Genomic DNA, 16,906 nt, shown 5'->3' on the forward strand with positions numbered 1-16,906 from the left:
GCGGTACCCTGAATTGATTGCCTCAGCCTCTTCACAAATAACAAAATGTCATTCGCGTAGAGAGATATCCGATCTTCCTATTCCTCTCCAACTGGGATCCCCCATATCAGCGGATCCTGCCGCACACAGGCTACTAGTGGCTCCAGGGCAAGTGCAAAAAGATCAGGGGGAAGTGGGCAACCCTGTCTGGTACCTCTATGCAGGGTAAAGACCCGGTAGACTGTTGCGTTATCCCTCACTTTGGCTAGTGGTTGATTATAGAGGAGTTTAACACAGGCGATAAATTTAGGGCCCAAGCCACAGCGCTCAAGTACCAGGTAAAGATGGTTCCACTCCACACAACCGAAGGCCATGCTCGCGTCAAGGCAGAGGAGGGCCGCCTGCTCTGTCTTATCTATCTGAGTGATGTGGAGTATCCTGAACTGACAGCGTAGGTTCAGCCTGGTACTATGGTGCGGCATGAATCCCAACTGGTCCGGGTGTATGAGCGTCTCTATCACTCCTGCCAGTCTTGTGGCCAGAGGTTTAGCCAAAACTTTAACTTCAAAGTTTAACAGAGAAATTGATCTTTAGGGCCTGCAGTGTGTGGGTGATTTGCCTGGCTTTAATATTACTGTTATTACCGCTGTATGCTGGTCTGCCGGCAGCCTACCGTCTAGTAATGCCTGATTAAAATGTTTTAACGTATGATCAGCCGTTACATCTAACATTGCCTTATATAACTCTACTGGCAGACCAAGGGCCTGCAGCCTTTCCGGATTGCAGGGCTCTGGCTGCTGCCTTAACCTCATTTACTGTCAGGTCCGGGCTATCACAGTCTTCTTTACCAAGGTGCGGCATGGAAATGTCTCTCAGGAAAGCTCCACAGTCTTCTACTGAGTGTGTGGACTGAGATGAGCATACTTCTTCACAATAATGGATGAAACCCTCCGCTATCTTCGCCCCAGTTATACTTTGTGTCCCTGTCTCATTGAATAGCCCAGGAACCCACCCTCCCCCATCCTCCTTCTTTCTAACCATGCCAGGAGTTTGTTAGCCTTATCCCCTACATCATAAAGTCTATTTTGTGTTGCTCTGGCGAGAGCCCTGGCGCTTTCGTCCTCTAGGTCCCTGAGTTCCCTCTGTCGGACTCGGAGGAGGTACCTCCCTTTGTCCGCTTGTCGGTCTCCCTCACTAACTTCGCCTCTAGACAAATTATCTCGGTTTCATACACTTGGCCTGCTTTTCTTTCCAAATGACACCTATTCTAAATTGGACGCAGTCTCTGATGACCGTTTTGAAGGCCTCCCCGAGAGTCACGGCAGAGTCAACCGTCCCAAGGTTTTCCGCAAAATACTGCTCTGCTTCGTTATGCATTTCTTCCCAAAAGTCCTCATCTTTGAACCACCAGGGTTCTATTCTTAGCGGCAACGTGTGATCCCTCCTCAGACCTGCTAATTTTACTTCCGTGGGAGAGTGATTAGATATTCCCCTAGCTATATGGGCCGCCTCCTTAAATTCCCAAAGTCCTGCTACTTGTGCTATAATGAAGTATAGTCTTGAGAGAATGCCAGTTCCCGGCGAGAGGTGCATGTACTATTTCGCCTTGGGATTTTGATGCCTCCACACGTCCCCCAGACCCAATGCCTCCAGGAACCCTCTGAGTTGGCCACCTTGGATTACTCGAGCCCGTCTGATTCCTGCTCAGCGCATCTAGTTCTGCCGAAATTATGTCATTCATATCTCCAACCAAAATCAGTCTCTCTTCCGGTAACTGTAGTAGCATGGTGCCTAGCGGTTGTAGCCCTGGAGGCGAGTAAACTGAACAAAGGTTAACTTTCAGCCCCTCCCACACCCCACCCAATGCAGCGTATCTGTCTAGATTGTCAGTCACTACGTTGTGATGTATGAATGGACATGAGCGCTTAACCAAAATCCCTACTCCTCTGGAACCTGAGGTGTACCCCAAATGCGCCTTGAGAGTGTATCCACACCTGTCCTGGGCTCTGCAATGATTACCCCGCAAATGCGTTCCTTGCAGGAGGATTATGTCAGGCAAGTGACGTTTGATAAACAATAGTACAGTTGATCTTTTCAGTTTCCCATTAAGCCCATTAACGTTCCAGGACCAGATCTTTAAAGAGGACTGTGCTGGTCTATGACTCTCCATCCATGTAGAAAACCCATTTGCAACACTCATTGCCACCAAGGATCTTAGTATAAGCTACTTTTTGATCTTTACTCTTGCAGTACATGTCTAAACTAAGTAAACAATCTACATTCCTTCTCAACACAACTCCTTCCCCCCTCCCTGCTACCCTGCTTATAAGGGTTTGGAAACCCCAACTCTCCAACCCGCAGAGCGCCTGTCATCCCCAAAACAAATTACAATGCTAGCTTGAAAATAAAGGGGGGTGGTTAATCAAGCAGGACCCACAAACAAGTATGATAACATTTGAATCCCCCACCCAGGCCACACTGTAGATAAATGTCTTAGGTGCTGTTTGAGATACAATCCTTTACCCCTTGTTCTCTTGGTTCTATCCATGTCTTAAATGTTAGTGTCTCTCTTCAAGCGATTCTCTGCTCCCGTCTCAATCGGGACCACCTTACATCCGCTTTCTGATATTACTTCACCCATTCGGAGTGTCTTCTCTCACCATAGATCCCACAGGGCTGAGCGACGATGTACCATGGCCTCGTTCCGCCGACGATTCCTTTCTCTTGTTCACTGGTTCGAGTCCTCGGTGAGGGATACAGTCCTGCTTTTTCCCACCTGTACACCAACCCTCCAGCCATTCCCAGGCCTTATCCGGTATTGCAAAGTACCACGATTTACCTTCCGCAATTACTCTTAGTCTAGCCGGGAAGAGCATAATGTACTTGAGATATTTGGACCTCAACTCCTTTTTAACCTGATCAAAGCTCCACCCTTGTCTCTGCACCTGTAGAGTGAAATCATGAAAAAACCTAATAATTGAGTTTTCATATGGGTAGTCCCCTTTCACTCTGGCAACTTGGAGTATAACGTCCCTATCTCTGTAGTTGAATACTCTGGCGATAATTGTCCACGGCGGATTCCCAGGACGGTAAGGTTGTGCCCTCTTGATAGTGAAGAACTTGGACAGATACGGGGGTTGTAACTTATTGAGAATGAAATCTTCTATGAAGAGTTCAATGCCTTTCTCCTCTGCTCCTTCGGGCACACCCACTATCCTTATGTTGTTACGCCATGCTCTCCCCTCCTGGTCTTCAAGGCTTGCCTCCATTTTTGACGTTTGTTGTGCTAGTGTGCGAACCAGCTCTTCTAATCGCTTAGTAGTGGATTGGAGTTGGTTAATGTCCATCTCTGCTGCTGCAACTTTTCCATTAAGTTTAGAAAGGTCTGCTCTGATTAAGGTGACCTCATCTGATACTAAGTCTATCTTTGGTTTGAGGGAGCCCTTAACAATCTCTTATTGCCACCATTATCACAGTCAGAGAGGGCTCTTCATCATCTCTTTCGTCTTCCCTCGGAACAGGAGGTCGAGGTGCAGTATCATTCTCCATTTAGTTTGTCTGAGCCTGACCTGCTCTTTTGGGCTACCCCTTCGTCTCATCGTCACCTTTTGCACCAAAATTAATTAGTGGCAGACGTTGTCTCCTCCCTTCTTGAACCTTCAGGCCGAGACTATTATTTAATAAGGCTACTCAGGACACAACCTTACAGCAAGGCTTCCGCCTCTCAGGCGCAAGGGGAAGTCTAGCCCAGATGACTACCCCTGGACCCTATTCATAGCAGCCTGGTATGGTTGCTGCCGCCCTCGAGGGGAGAGCCCCAAGTCAGCTTTATCACTCCCTTGCTCCTCCTAACGTTGCCACCGTGCATCCACTGTTCAACTTAAGGCCTCTCTCGCTAATTTTTGGAGCCTGCTACATTAATGTTCTGGCCCAAGACGCAGACGCTCACCTCCTCAATGCCGGGTTTGCATTGGCATGGCGTCCCTACTGTTCACTACCATCCCAATGTAGATTCGGAGACAGGTGTGTTGGCCTCCGTTTTAATCACTGGTGTATGGGGGGACAGCAACTGTTCAGGTCTCCTCACTCTGCTATGCCACACTGCCATCACCAGCGCATCAAGGCTGCACTCATCACAGTACCAGGGCGTCAGTAATATTTCACAGCCCTTGTTAACCACTCTTCTGGCTCGGCAATCATGGGCCCACTCCTGCCTCCTTCGGCCACTCCAGCGCTTGCTCCTCACCTGTGTTGTCTCGGTCTCTCACAGGTGGCCCAAGACGCAGACACTGTGTCCTTCTACTGCTGCTACGTTAGGAGGGGGCCACACTGCCACAATCCTCCTTCTCCCTCCGCGGTCAGGAGTGGGAGAGCTGGCTTCTTCAATACATGCGGACACAAGGAGCCACCCGGGAGGGGGGGCCCAGACAAATGCAGTCAGCGGCACCACACTGTTGCCTGTGGCGCCCAGGGCTGCTCTTGCCACTGCCCTAGGCGGCGAGTGCTGTTCCGGGCCTCCCATGCACTGCGCTTCGGGTGCAAAAGCTGTGAGGCCCCATCTGTTTCTTCCGGACACTCCTTCGCCCGCTCTTCGACCTCTGGCTTTGCCTAGGGGCTCGATGGCAGGCACCCCCTCCGCACTGGTCTGCTGCGACTGCATGCTCCGTGGTCCCTACGTCTCTTCACAGCAGCCTCTCGCCACGATACCAGGTGCCGGGATTCCAAAATTCCGTTCGATGGAACCGGAGCCTTTGCAATTCCTTCGGGCATTATACTCCGGCAGCTCGATGTCTCCGGAGAGAAGGATTATTTTGGATATTCGTGTGGCCCAGACGGGAACCCCTGTACCTTGCTGCTATCTTGGTCCACGACCAAGCCACGCCCCCTGCATGCACCCTTGTTCCACTGCATCTCGTGTCCCTTCGAATGGACACTGGGTATATTCCTGGCTTTGCAAGCATGCACTGCCTTGGACTTTGGACTGCTGATGAGTCCCATAGGGATCCATGTTCATAACTGTCCTTTGGGCTTGCGACTTCTTCACTATGTGAGGTTTGAGCCTTTGGCCTATGAGGAACCGTGTGCATCGGCACATGGATCACAAGATACAGGCTTTGTTTTCACAGATGCAGGTCGCCTGGTAACTGTCTCAGCATTGGCTGAGGCTGGAGAGCATGTTTTTTCTTTGGAACTCGTGACTGGAACAGTTGACCAATCATCATGTGCAGAGTTGGATTCCTTCATGGTGTCTTTGGCCTATGAAATGATGAGTGACATTATGGATTTCTCCAAATCACCTTGATTTGATTGTTTTTCCAAAGTAACACTGTACTCTACCATGTCGTTTTTAGTCATTTATATTTCTGATACAGTTGCTTTGTGTGCTTGCTTTCTGATTACATCATCGTATTTATTATTTTTCTATGTGATATTATCCTGACCAAAGGGAGGGTATTGTGTGTTTCCTGCTTTGCCCATTGTAGTTTTCCCTATGTTAGTCTAACTGTGCACTTTGTAGGTCTAATTTTCGTTTGCACACATTACTAGATAAAATGTTTGCTTTTGTCCACATTATACTTTCACATGGAACCTGCATATGTTTTTTGCGTTCTGTGCTTCTCCTGGGGTTTAGTGTGAACATCATAGACAAGGTCAGACCACAATGTCCCTTGTTAGTCTTTCTGTTATGTTATGTTATGTTAAAAGGGATTTATAAATCACTCAGCTACTCAAAAAGAGTGTCCCGGCGCTAAAAGTACCTGCCAAACAACAAAAGCTCACACACGACCTACTAACCTATCGAGGTAATATATTACAGTCTATAGAAGAAACAGCCTGGTCTTAAGATGCTGTCTGAAACTAAGGAGTTCAGAATTGCCTCTGAGGGCCAGAGGGAGCGTGTTCCATAACTTACTAACAATCACCTGGAAGGAGCGGCCTCCCTTCCTGGTTAGAAAGAATTTTGGAACCCGAAGCAAATAGAGAACAGAAGATCTTAAGGTCCTCACAGGGCAGTAGGGGATAATTCTCTTTTTAAGATAAGAGGCCCCTATATCATGAAGTGCTTTAAAAGCAAGGACCAATGCCTTGAAATCGATTCTATATTCTACTTTGAGCCAATGGAGTGTTTTAAAAAGGCTAGACAGATGGGTCCTAGGACCAACCCTCATGACAGCCCTGGCCGCGGCATTCTGAACCAGTTGCAGATGGTTCAGCAGAAATTTTGGGATACCCAGATAGAGAACATTTGCGTAATCTAATCTGGAGATGATAAGAGCCTGGACCACGGTCTGTCTATGGGGCATAGATAAAAGGGAGAGAAAGTTCCTCATCATTTTAAGAAGCCTAAAACCTGTGCCTGTCACAGATTTCACCTACGATTGCATAGCGAGATCTGAGTCCAATAAGACCCCAAGATTTTTCACTGGGTTGGGTGGAGAAGGCTGATCCTTAGGCCACCAATTTCTCCACTCGTCCCCAGGAGTGTGTCCAAAGAAAATAATTTCAGTCTTAGCCAAATTGCAGGACAACTGATTCAAATGAAACCATCCAAAAATATTAGACAGACATTCCCTGATTAAAGATTAATTAAAAGCTTCATCCTTCCCATAAGTAAACAAAATGTGAGCGTCGTCTGCATATGTTAAAATCTTGGCTCCAAATTTTTCAGCAAGAGGGGCCAATGGGGCCATATATATATTAAAAAGGGTCGGGCTCAACACAGAGCCCTGGGGTACTCCCACATTTAATTGGGGAATAACAGCCGAAAAAGGGGGAGACCAGACAGATTGTTGACGCTTTTTGAGGAAAGAGGAGAACCAGTTGAAAACCGTGCCCCGCATGCCACACTCCCTCAATCTCTGAAGGAGGCGATCATGGGGCACGGTATCGAAAGCGGCTGAGAGATCAAGCAGTATAAGGACTGCTTTACCTCCTCTATCGAGAGTGTTCTTAATGCTTTCAGAGATTTCTAACAGAGCTGTCTCAGAACTATGATTAGCTCTAAATTCAGATTGGCTCGCATGAAGAGCGTTGGTGGTTTCTAAATGATTAGAAATTACTGCATTCACATATTTTTCCAAGGTTTTAGCGAAAAAAGGAAGCAGTGTAATAGGCCTATAGTTGTTAGTAATTGCTGGATCGGCCGTGGGTTTTTTTAAAAGAGGGAGTATCTTACCCCATTTCCATCTCGCAGGGACGGTAACGGTGCTCAATGCCAGATTCAGCACGTAATTAGCAGCCGGGTTTACAACTTCTGCAACAGATGCTAATATTTTGGCGGGACATGGGTCAGAAGGCGAGCCAGATTTTAATGCTCTCATAATAGTTAAAGAAGCATCCAGGAATAACGGTGGAAATTCTTCCAATATATCCGTCTGGGAGCCGCCAGAGAAATCAGAGAGACTCACTGAATCAGACTGTGGGTATACAGCAAAAGAGTCCGGAATGGACTTGACCTTGTTGTAAAAAACATGTAGCAATATTTGCAGACCATTCAGCAGTAGGTGTGAAAGGATTCTGGGTGACAATAGGGGCAGTAAAATCCTTCACTACTTTAAAAAGTGCCTTGCTGCAATTGTTTGCGGACTCAATTTTATTTCCTAGAAACATTTTCTTCTCGTTGCGGACCTTCAAGAAGTGAGTTTTAAGAGCCTGTTTATAAATGAGCTTGCTCTGGGGAAGATAGTTTTTCCTCCAAGAGCGCTCGAGGCATTTACAGGCTTTTTTACTCTGCCTCAGTTCCTCCGAGAACCAGGGGGCTGAGGGGCTATTCCGCATGTCCCTGTGTACTTTAGGAGGAGCCAGGTGTAGCGTCCATGTATAAAGCCAATTGTCAAGAGTAGCTACTGCATCCTCAAGAAGGCTTTCTGCTGGAATAGGGTGATGAGCTAAAATTTCCTCTAAGGTTGCAGGGGTAATATTTTTTAAAAGATCTAGTTTCCTTAAATTGGGTGTTGGATAATGGCCAGGACTTATGGCGTTCTACAGATATCCGGAAGGTGAGCAGGAAGTGGTCCGACTAAGTCAGGGCTAAAGGATTATCTAGCTCAATATTATGAGATGAAAAAATCTGATTTAAAGTATGGCCTCTATCATGCGTTGGAGAGAAAACAACAGGAGGCTTGTCAAAAATATTGAATAATTCACATAGCTTTTTAGCTTCCAGATCGGTATTCTGGTCAAAATGTAAATTAAAATCACCTAAAACCATGCAGTGTTTATATCTAGCAGCAATGGGGGCCGTAGCCGTGGTGATAGATTCTAAAAAACAGCCCGCAGGTCCCGGTGGTCTGTAGATAAGTATACCTGCAACAGACTGATGCGCCGAGATTGAACGATTGAACCCTAAACCCTCAGCTCCCGCAAGGTCGTTTACTGGAATCATAGAGCACCGGAGGGGGCTTTTATAAATGATAGCTATCCCCCCTCCACGACTCCCGGTTCGATCCTTCCTGACAATTTTGTAGTCAGAAGGTATAGCGTTCGCAAGAGTAGGATTGGAGCCTTCATGAAGCCAAGTTTCTGTGATGAAAATAAGATCAGGCTTATCCTCCGTTAGAAGGTCATGCAAGAAAAATTCATGCTTCTTCACAGAACGCGCATTCATGAGGAAGGCTTTAAGTTTACCCATCACCATATTATTTACTTGAGGGTGGATTTTAAGGGTAGATTCATGCCCCCCCTTAATCGCATATTGAGCACGAAAGGGTACAGCCACCCAGTTGCAAACACTATAAACCGGGGAATCCAAAGTCATAGCTAAGTTAAAGGGAGTGCAGCCACACACAGGCATTTTAAGCTTAATTAGTCAATGCTTACTGTAACTCCGCCTTATCGTATTCCCTGCCATGCTTTCTTTAATGGCAGATACAACGGTCCGTGCGCCGGGCGCAGACGAGGTGCAGACGGGCGCAGATGGGCTTGCGTTGAGCACGCCTTCGGTGCGCCCGCTGCGCGTCCGCTGTGCGCCTTCCGCTGCGCGCTAGCGCAGCGTCGTCTTTTAAAGCCTCCAGAGCGTCTAGAACGCTAACTGGAGGGAAAAAATGGCGGCACTTCCTGAGCAAGTTAAAAGATATCCCCTGGTTCAATTCCCCCTGAAATACGTTACACACAAGCAAAGTACAATACACACAGTACAGACAATAAATATTTTTTTAAAGCTGAGCAGCAAAATGAAGGTTTGTTTAAGAACAGGCTGTGCAAAATGCTAATTCTAAAAGATCGTGTGGAGATAGAGAATCTAATAGCAGTTTCTCGGCAAGGAACGCGCGCGCTAGCGCAGCGTCGTCTTTTAAAGCCTCCAGAGCGTCTAGAACGCTAACTGGAGGGAAAAAATGGCGGCACTTCCTGAGCAAGTTAAAAGATATCCCCTGGTTCAACTACCCCTGAAATACGTTACACACAAGCAAAGTACAATACACACAGTACAGACAATAAAGATTTTTTTAAAGCTGAGCAGCAAAATGAAGGTTTGTTTAAGAACAGGCTGTGCAAAATGCAAATTCTAAAAGATCGTGTGGAGATAGAGAATCTAATAGCAGTTTCTCGGCAAGGAACGTGCGCGCTAGCGCAGCGTCGTCTTTTAAAGCCTCCAGAGCGTCTAGAACGTTAACTGGAGGGAAAAAATGGCGGCACTTCCTGAGCAAGTTAAAAGATATGCCCTGGTTTAATTCCCCCTGAAATACGTTACACACAAGCAAAGTACAATACACACAGTACAGACACTAAAGATTTTTTAAAGCTGAGCAGCAAAATGAAGGTTTGTTTAAGAACAGGCTAGTGTCCAGGCACTAGCACCTAGACATAACACAAGAATGCAGCTGTTTATGTGCACACATGTCCTATCATACAGATGAGCACATGAGCCAAAAACACACACATGGAATGAGAGTACTGAGACAAGAGCAATGCATCTGCGGAGATGTAGAACGTTCATCTGTGAATGCTAAGGTACGGGGTCTGCCAGTAATCCTAGAGATCTTTGATATATAATCATTCAGCTTTAGAAGCAAGGGAGGGGGGTTATTCTGTTAGGTTATTCTGTCCTATAACATGACAGGACTTTTTTGCTATATGGATTATTAACCATGCTAACAGTATTTTTAGTGTGCATTTGTTTTCTAATTGTGGCATGTATACTCCATTTCAGAGCACAATATTTTAAATACATATTATAAACATCCTTTGTGTTGAATAGTTATTTTATTTTGGACGAGTGAGAGAGCGAAACGGTATGTCCTGCTACCACGAGAGGATCGAGAGTGTTGTGTTCTGAGATGCCAATTCACTTGTTTCTCTGGTAAGGTTAGGAGAGCAAGTGAGGCACCAAAGCTAGTCGGACTCAGACTCATAGATACTGAGGTGGTATGGTGACTCAGTCCCTACATACTGATGTTCTATGGTTCCAAGCATAGTTATGTTCCAGAGCAGAATCCCTGTAACACCTTGATCTCTTCTTTTCAACATCACCAACAATCCAATGTAATCCAATCATACTCCTGGACTGGACCCACCACATGGCCATCCTTAGCTCCCTGCTCAGCATGCTATAAAAATACTAAGAGTGACCTTAAAGAGAAGACCAAACGTTCAGCTCCTGCGAAGACTTATCCATTGACAACGGTAAGTATGAACTCATCTCTTGCCCTTCCAAGTCATCGCCCAATGTCAACACCCTTCTAAGTGACTTTTTTGAAAAACTATGTGAACATGTAGGCTCCAATGAAAACAAACAAGGCCAAGTCAAAACCTTCAGCACCCTGATGCTCCAAATACCTCGCTGACAATAAAAACTCCTTCTGCAGATGGTAAAGTAACAGTAAGTAAAATATGAACCCCATGGCTTCTTGATTCTCAAGTCCCTCCTCACAACCTGCAGATTTTTCATCACTTCAGCCAACGCAAAGTCTTAAGAAAGTACCATAGATGAAGCCACCAACAGAAAAAGAACCCTTTCCAAGACAATCAAGCACGACATCAACCCCCGGCCTGCCCCACCTGTCTCATACTCCACTTACAAGTGCAATGCTAACAGCCTCTTCAGTGAAAAATATAAAGATCTGACAGCACATTGACAACACCAAGCCTTCTTCTCCACTTATGCCCTCCCCTTCTCATAGAATACCACAATGGTTAGCCTTCAAAACCCCATCTTTCACAGATCTTAAACATATTTAACCCCCTCAGAGCCACTTCCTATGAAGAAGATGGCTTTGCTCTCTTTGGGGCAGCTCTCTCACCCATAATCACCTTTGTCAACACCTCCCTTTCTCAAGGCCTCGTCCCAGAACTCTCAAGACAGGCCAAATCCTTCTACTCTTAAAGAAACTAACATTACATCTTGATGACCTCACCATCTCCAAGCCCAACACTCACCTACCCTTCATCAGCAAGATCATTAAAAAAGCAGCCCACACCTACCTCCAAGATCATATCACTGCTAACCATGTCCTGGATTACAACCAATTTGGTTTTGGATCATGCTACAGTACAGAGACCACTATCTGATACATCATAGACTCCACTTTCCTGACTGACTACCTCCTGATATGGCTGGACCACTTAGCCAGAGCGGCTCGTCCGCTAGCTAAGGCAGAAGAGCGTCCCCCCACTGCTCTTTAAGCAGGAAAAATAAAACGATAATAACATAGGAATTATCATCTTATCTTTCACAGGTTCGGGGCTGGGTTAGGGCGGGACGGGGCGGGAAGCACGGGGGAGGAGTGGTTTGCACACTCCAAGGGCCCATGACTGCTTAGCAAACCGACTCCTGTTCCCAACCAGGCTGCATTACACAGCGTGGTGGGGAACATGCCCAGGACCCAAGTCCTCATTTGAGCGCCGATCCACAGTGCTCAGACCAATCATAATGCTGCATTGCAGCGTTGTGTTTGGCTATGGGGCACCTGGGTGCGGAACTCTCAGCTGTCGCCGGAGAAGCGGAGAAGAGACAGGACCGGCAGATGAGGTAAGTGGTAGTGTTTTATTTTATTTGCCCCCCGCCATCCCCCCAGCCCTCATTCCCTCCTAGCCGCTACTGCTCTTAGCTGGCTTCGGAAGGGCCGACCGTCCAACCCTCATCCATACTTTGGAGTCTTGAATAGGATTCACTGGCAAGGTCCTTCACTGGTACTATTCCTGCCTTTCCAATCAACACCAGTTTGTTCACATGAGCACTTCCAGGTCCCAAAAGATTCCTATCACCTGAGGAGTCACAAGGGTTGCATACTGTCTTCTGTCAGTTACACAATACCAGAAAACGAAGATAGCCTTGTACCACCTCTTTCTTCCAGAAAGCGACTTCAGAACTACTGTTGAATGCCTTGTATTCTCACACTTAGGTGAGGGTAATGTCTTGCTGCATACCCTCCCAGACTTCACACTGCGACCTCCTAAGGGCATCCCACAAACTGAAACACGTTATCTAGTGTACAAGAAATATGATCATATCACCCCAATCCTGCTGAAATCCTAATGTCTCCCCTTGCAGAACCACTAATAAGGTGTTTGAAGCCATCCCAGACCTGAAGTACTCTGTCAACTGAAAAATAAACGCAAAGTCTACCTTTAGGAAGTTAAGTGTGAGGGTGTCAGGGCACTGATGTAAGCAGTCCAATGCTTCTCAGTGAGGTAGTCTGGATGTAGAGACACAGAACACAGCAATTCCACAAAACAACCATATAACGACTCTCCATCCCAGTGTTTTAGGTTTATGAAAAAGGAAATCTTTATTATGTCAACTGCATAATGTAACGAACAAAAATAGCAAGAGAACACAGGACTCCAAAGAAGTGCTATAAGCAAGGTGATAGCTATCTTTGCAGGTGTAAGCTCACAATGGGAAGTACAAGAAGGTCACTGTTTCTATGATGCACTGGTCAGTCTCTTAATAGTACCTGGTTTCTTAGCGGTTAGAAATGAGTCTCAATATCTCCATTCTAATTCAGTGTCTCTGTGGCAGTGTTTAGTTAGCATTTACCTTCTCCTTTGCAGTGTGTCCGGTGTGAGATCCCTAATGAATGTGATATCTGTGTCCCACTTTCTGTTTTGTTGTTGTTGGTGAGCCACAGATGCGGCAGCCATTTAGCGTAGTGGCTACAATCCCCAGTCGTGCAATTCTGGCCCAAATTCACACAGCCCCACCTAAATGACGATGAGTCCCTACCAATAAGTCACTACTTAGTCCACTGGGCAAGTCAAAGGTCCAGCATGTGCCACAGTTCTCGGGGCCCAACATGAGGAAGACTGCTGGAGGGTGTCATGTTTCTCTCTTTAAGTGCATCCTGCCAGATTCGCAGTCAAGAGGCAGAAAGATCGATTCAAGGTCTCAGTTGCACCAGGCCACTCTTTGGGGCAGTTGTCTGTTCTGGTCACTGGAGCTTGGCTTCTCCTATAGGCAGACGTCTTCCTGCAGAGGTTTCCTCCACCACCATCTCTCAGCAAGGTGGACTCTTTTCCAAGGTAGACCCACAACCATTCTCCAGCATGCATAACCTCGCCCAGGTCTACAAGGTTTGGCTTCATTACTCACGGGTGCAGTACTCTGAGTTGAGTGCATCATCGTTTGAGCATATGTGCCTGTGTACTGTAGCCCCACACAACCCACTGAGCATACCTGCTGATGTGTCTGTACCTTCTGTGCTATTAGTAGCCCCTTAAAGGGTTCAGAATGCAGTAGTAATCCAAACCATTTTTCATTAATGAGTTAAACCGTCAAGGGTCGCTGGAAATGGAATATGCTTTTCAAATATTTATTTTAAAATGGGTATTTTAAAACTCCTGTCTCCAGGGCACATAATATTGTTCGGAAGCATCACAGAGCTAAGAGTTTCACAAACAGTGAAATCAACAGGGTAAAATTATAAGGTCACAATTTGTTGCCCTTAACACCCTCACTTTGCTATCTCTAGGCGCTATGCTAGATGAGTAAATAATAAGGATTTCTCAGGTTTCAGACGTGGTACACATACCTGGAACAACAAGGCATGTTTCCTGTCTGGAATACCTTGCCAGGTGTTGAAGCACAATTGCAAGACGCTTGTGTCTGTGCAAGAACAACTATCTTGGAACCAGTTATGGAAGGCAAAATGCTTTGTAGAGCCTTGGAGAAACTTGCTGGAGCCTTCTTTTATTTGGGTGGAATCTAGCGCTGTGCACATTTGCATCTGTATCTGCATCTGTGCTCTGGGTGAAGTTCCTCTCTCCTCAGTGGTCAGCCCTGGGGGATTATATAGGACTGACCACTGACTTTTAGCCTGCATTGCAGCCTGAATTGCAGATTTAAATCAATCAATGAATCAGGGTTTCTTAAAGCGCACTACTTACCCGTGAGGGTCTCAAGGTGCTGGGGGTGGGTGACAGCAGCCCCGTTGGGGTCATTCGAAGAGCCAGGTCTTGAGGTCCTTCCTGAATGGGTGCAGTGTTGGGCTCCATCAAAGGTGAAGGGGGAGTTTGTTCCAGGTCTTGTCTGCGAGGTGAGAGTTGGATCTTCAACCTGCTCTGGTCCTGTAAAAACGTGGGATGGTGGCTAGGAAGAGGTGGGCTAAGCGGAGGTTTCTTTTGGGGGCTTGGAAGGAGATTCGGTCATTGAGGTATTGGGGTCCGGTGTTGTGGACGGCCTTGTAGACATGTGTGAGTGGCTTGAACATTATTCCTCTTTCGATGGGGAGCCAGTGGAGGTCACGGAGGTGTTGAGTGATGTGGTTGTGCCGTGGGATATCGAGGATAAGTCTGGCTGTGGCGTTCTGGACGGTCTGCAGTTTGGGAAGGAGTGTTTTGTTGATTCCGGCATAAAGGGCGTTGCCGAAGTCTAGTCGGCTGAAGATGAGTGCGTGAGTAACAGTTTCCCTGGAGTCGGGGGGGGGGGATCCACTTGAACGTTTTGCAGAGTATGCGGAGGGTGTTGAAGCATGTGGAGGATACGGTGTTGATCTGGTTATTCATGGTGAGTGATGAGTCGAGTATAATGCCGAGGTTACGTGCATTGTCCGTTGGGGTGGGTGGGCTTCCGAGGGCAGGAGGACACTAGGGGTTGTCTCATACAGAGGGGGTGGAGCCAAGGATGAGGAATTCTGTTTTCTAAAAAGTTGAGCTTCATGCAGCTATTCCTCATCCAGGTTGCAACGGCTTTCATCCCCTATTGGAAGTTGTGCCTTGTGATGTCGGATTACTTGGTAAGGGTGAGGATAAGCTGGATGTCATTGGTGTAGGAGACCATGTTTAGCCCGTGGTTTGTGACAATGGTTGCGAGGGGGGCCATGTAGACGTTGAAGAATGTGGGGCTGAGGGAGGATCCTTGGGTGCTCCGCATCTGATCTCTGTTGGTTCTGAGAGGAAGGGCGGGAGTTTTATTCTCTGTGTTCTGCCTGAGAGCAATGATTGTATCCCGTTTCATAGAGCGTCTTGATCTTGAGGTGAAAGAAGGAGCTGAGTTTGTTGCAGAGGTCTTGGGAGGGAGGGTTTGGCAAATTCCTGTATAATGGCGAAGAGTTCCTTGGAGTTGTGGGCGTTGGAGAGGATTCTGTCTTGGATGAAGTTTTTCTTTGTTGATTTTATGAGTTGGTGGTGTGCTGTGATGGCTGTCCTGTGGGCAAAGCATGCTTCTGGGGTTTTTTAGTTTATCCACGTCTTCTCTAGTCGTCTGGCAGGATGCTCTTCCACTTGACCGCCAGGGATGAGGCGCAGGCAGGAGCCTGTGGGTAGAGGAGGGCCTCGAACACCTACCTGAGGAGCTCAAACTGGCGCTAAGAACAGAGTCTTAACAGTGGAGCTGCGCCGGGAAGAGCAGTGACTCTGACCAGGAGGTCTGAGGTCTTGCTTTTCTTGCCACGCAGCAGGCACCATTAAGTAGGGGTCGCGGGAGGGCGAACAGCTGGGAGGTGGGGGATGAGAGCGGGAGCAACATGCTGGGGGGGAGGGGCCAAAGGGGGCAGCAGCAGCGGGGAGCATGGGAAGAGGGAGTGGGGAGGGAAACAGAGGCTGAGGTGAAAGGCGAGGAGACATATGAAAAAAGGCAAATAGAAGGAAATGAAAAAGAGGCAAATTGAAAGAAATGAAAAAGAGACAGAAAGAAATGAAAAAGAGGCAAATAGAAAGAAATCAAAAAGAGGCAAAGAGACAAAAGACACAGAACAGTGCGAAATAGCAGGAGAACAGGGTGCTCTTCCACAAGACTACCAGGGATTAGGCGAAGGCAGGAGTCTGCGGGTGGAGGAGGGCCTTGAACACTTTCCTGAGGAGCTCAAGCTGGTTCAAAGGGCAGAGCCTTAACGTTGGAGCTGCGCGGGGGCTAGAGCAGTGACTCTGACCAGGAGGGTTTTTTAAGATGCTTGAGCTGACTGCACTAAACTAGTAGGATGTGAAGTATGTCACCGATGGAAAAAGCCCTTAAGCATTTGCGTCCTCTTATTTACTTTAAGTGTCTCTTGCTAAAACCTTGAAATGTAGGTATTGAGAGGATGCCCCAGACGTGTGACACCTGATAGTGTAAGAATGCAGTCTATGGTGTTTAGATATGAATACCCCTTTCACAAGTTCTGCGAAAGATGACAAAAATACTGACTGTGAACTAAAGTGAAAGTGCCGATATGCTAACTAAAATGGAAAACTAGCTAAAATGGAACCTGTCCTGCATGTCTTCAAGAACCTCAAACTTTCTACTAAAATGAAAATAAAGAAGCCTAAAAGCAAGTAATTAAAATAATACCATAATAGAATTATGAAGGGGAATGGTCATAGTGTTTATAACATCCTTGGAATAACTTCTAAACTAAACAAACACTGAATGTGAGCTTCATTATCATAACTTCACGACATATACTGAACATAAGAATATGGAAGAATCATGCATTTAATGGAATCATAGTTCATCACTTGTTGCATGTTAAATTGCACATTTCCATACTGAAATGAAAGGGGTCCCTGCATT

This window comes from Triturus cristatus, chromosome 4_1, assembly GCF_964204655.1.
Source record: "Triturus cristatus chromosome 4_1, aTriCri1.1, whole genome shotgun sequence".
Taxonomy (NCBI): domain Eukaryota; kingdom Metazoa; phylum Chordata; class Amphibia; order Caudata; family Salamandridae; genus Triturus; species Triturus cristatus.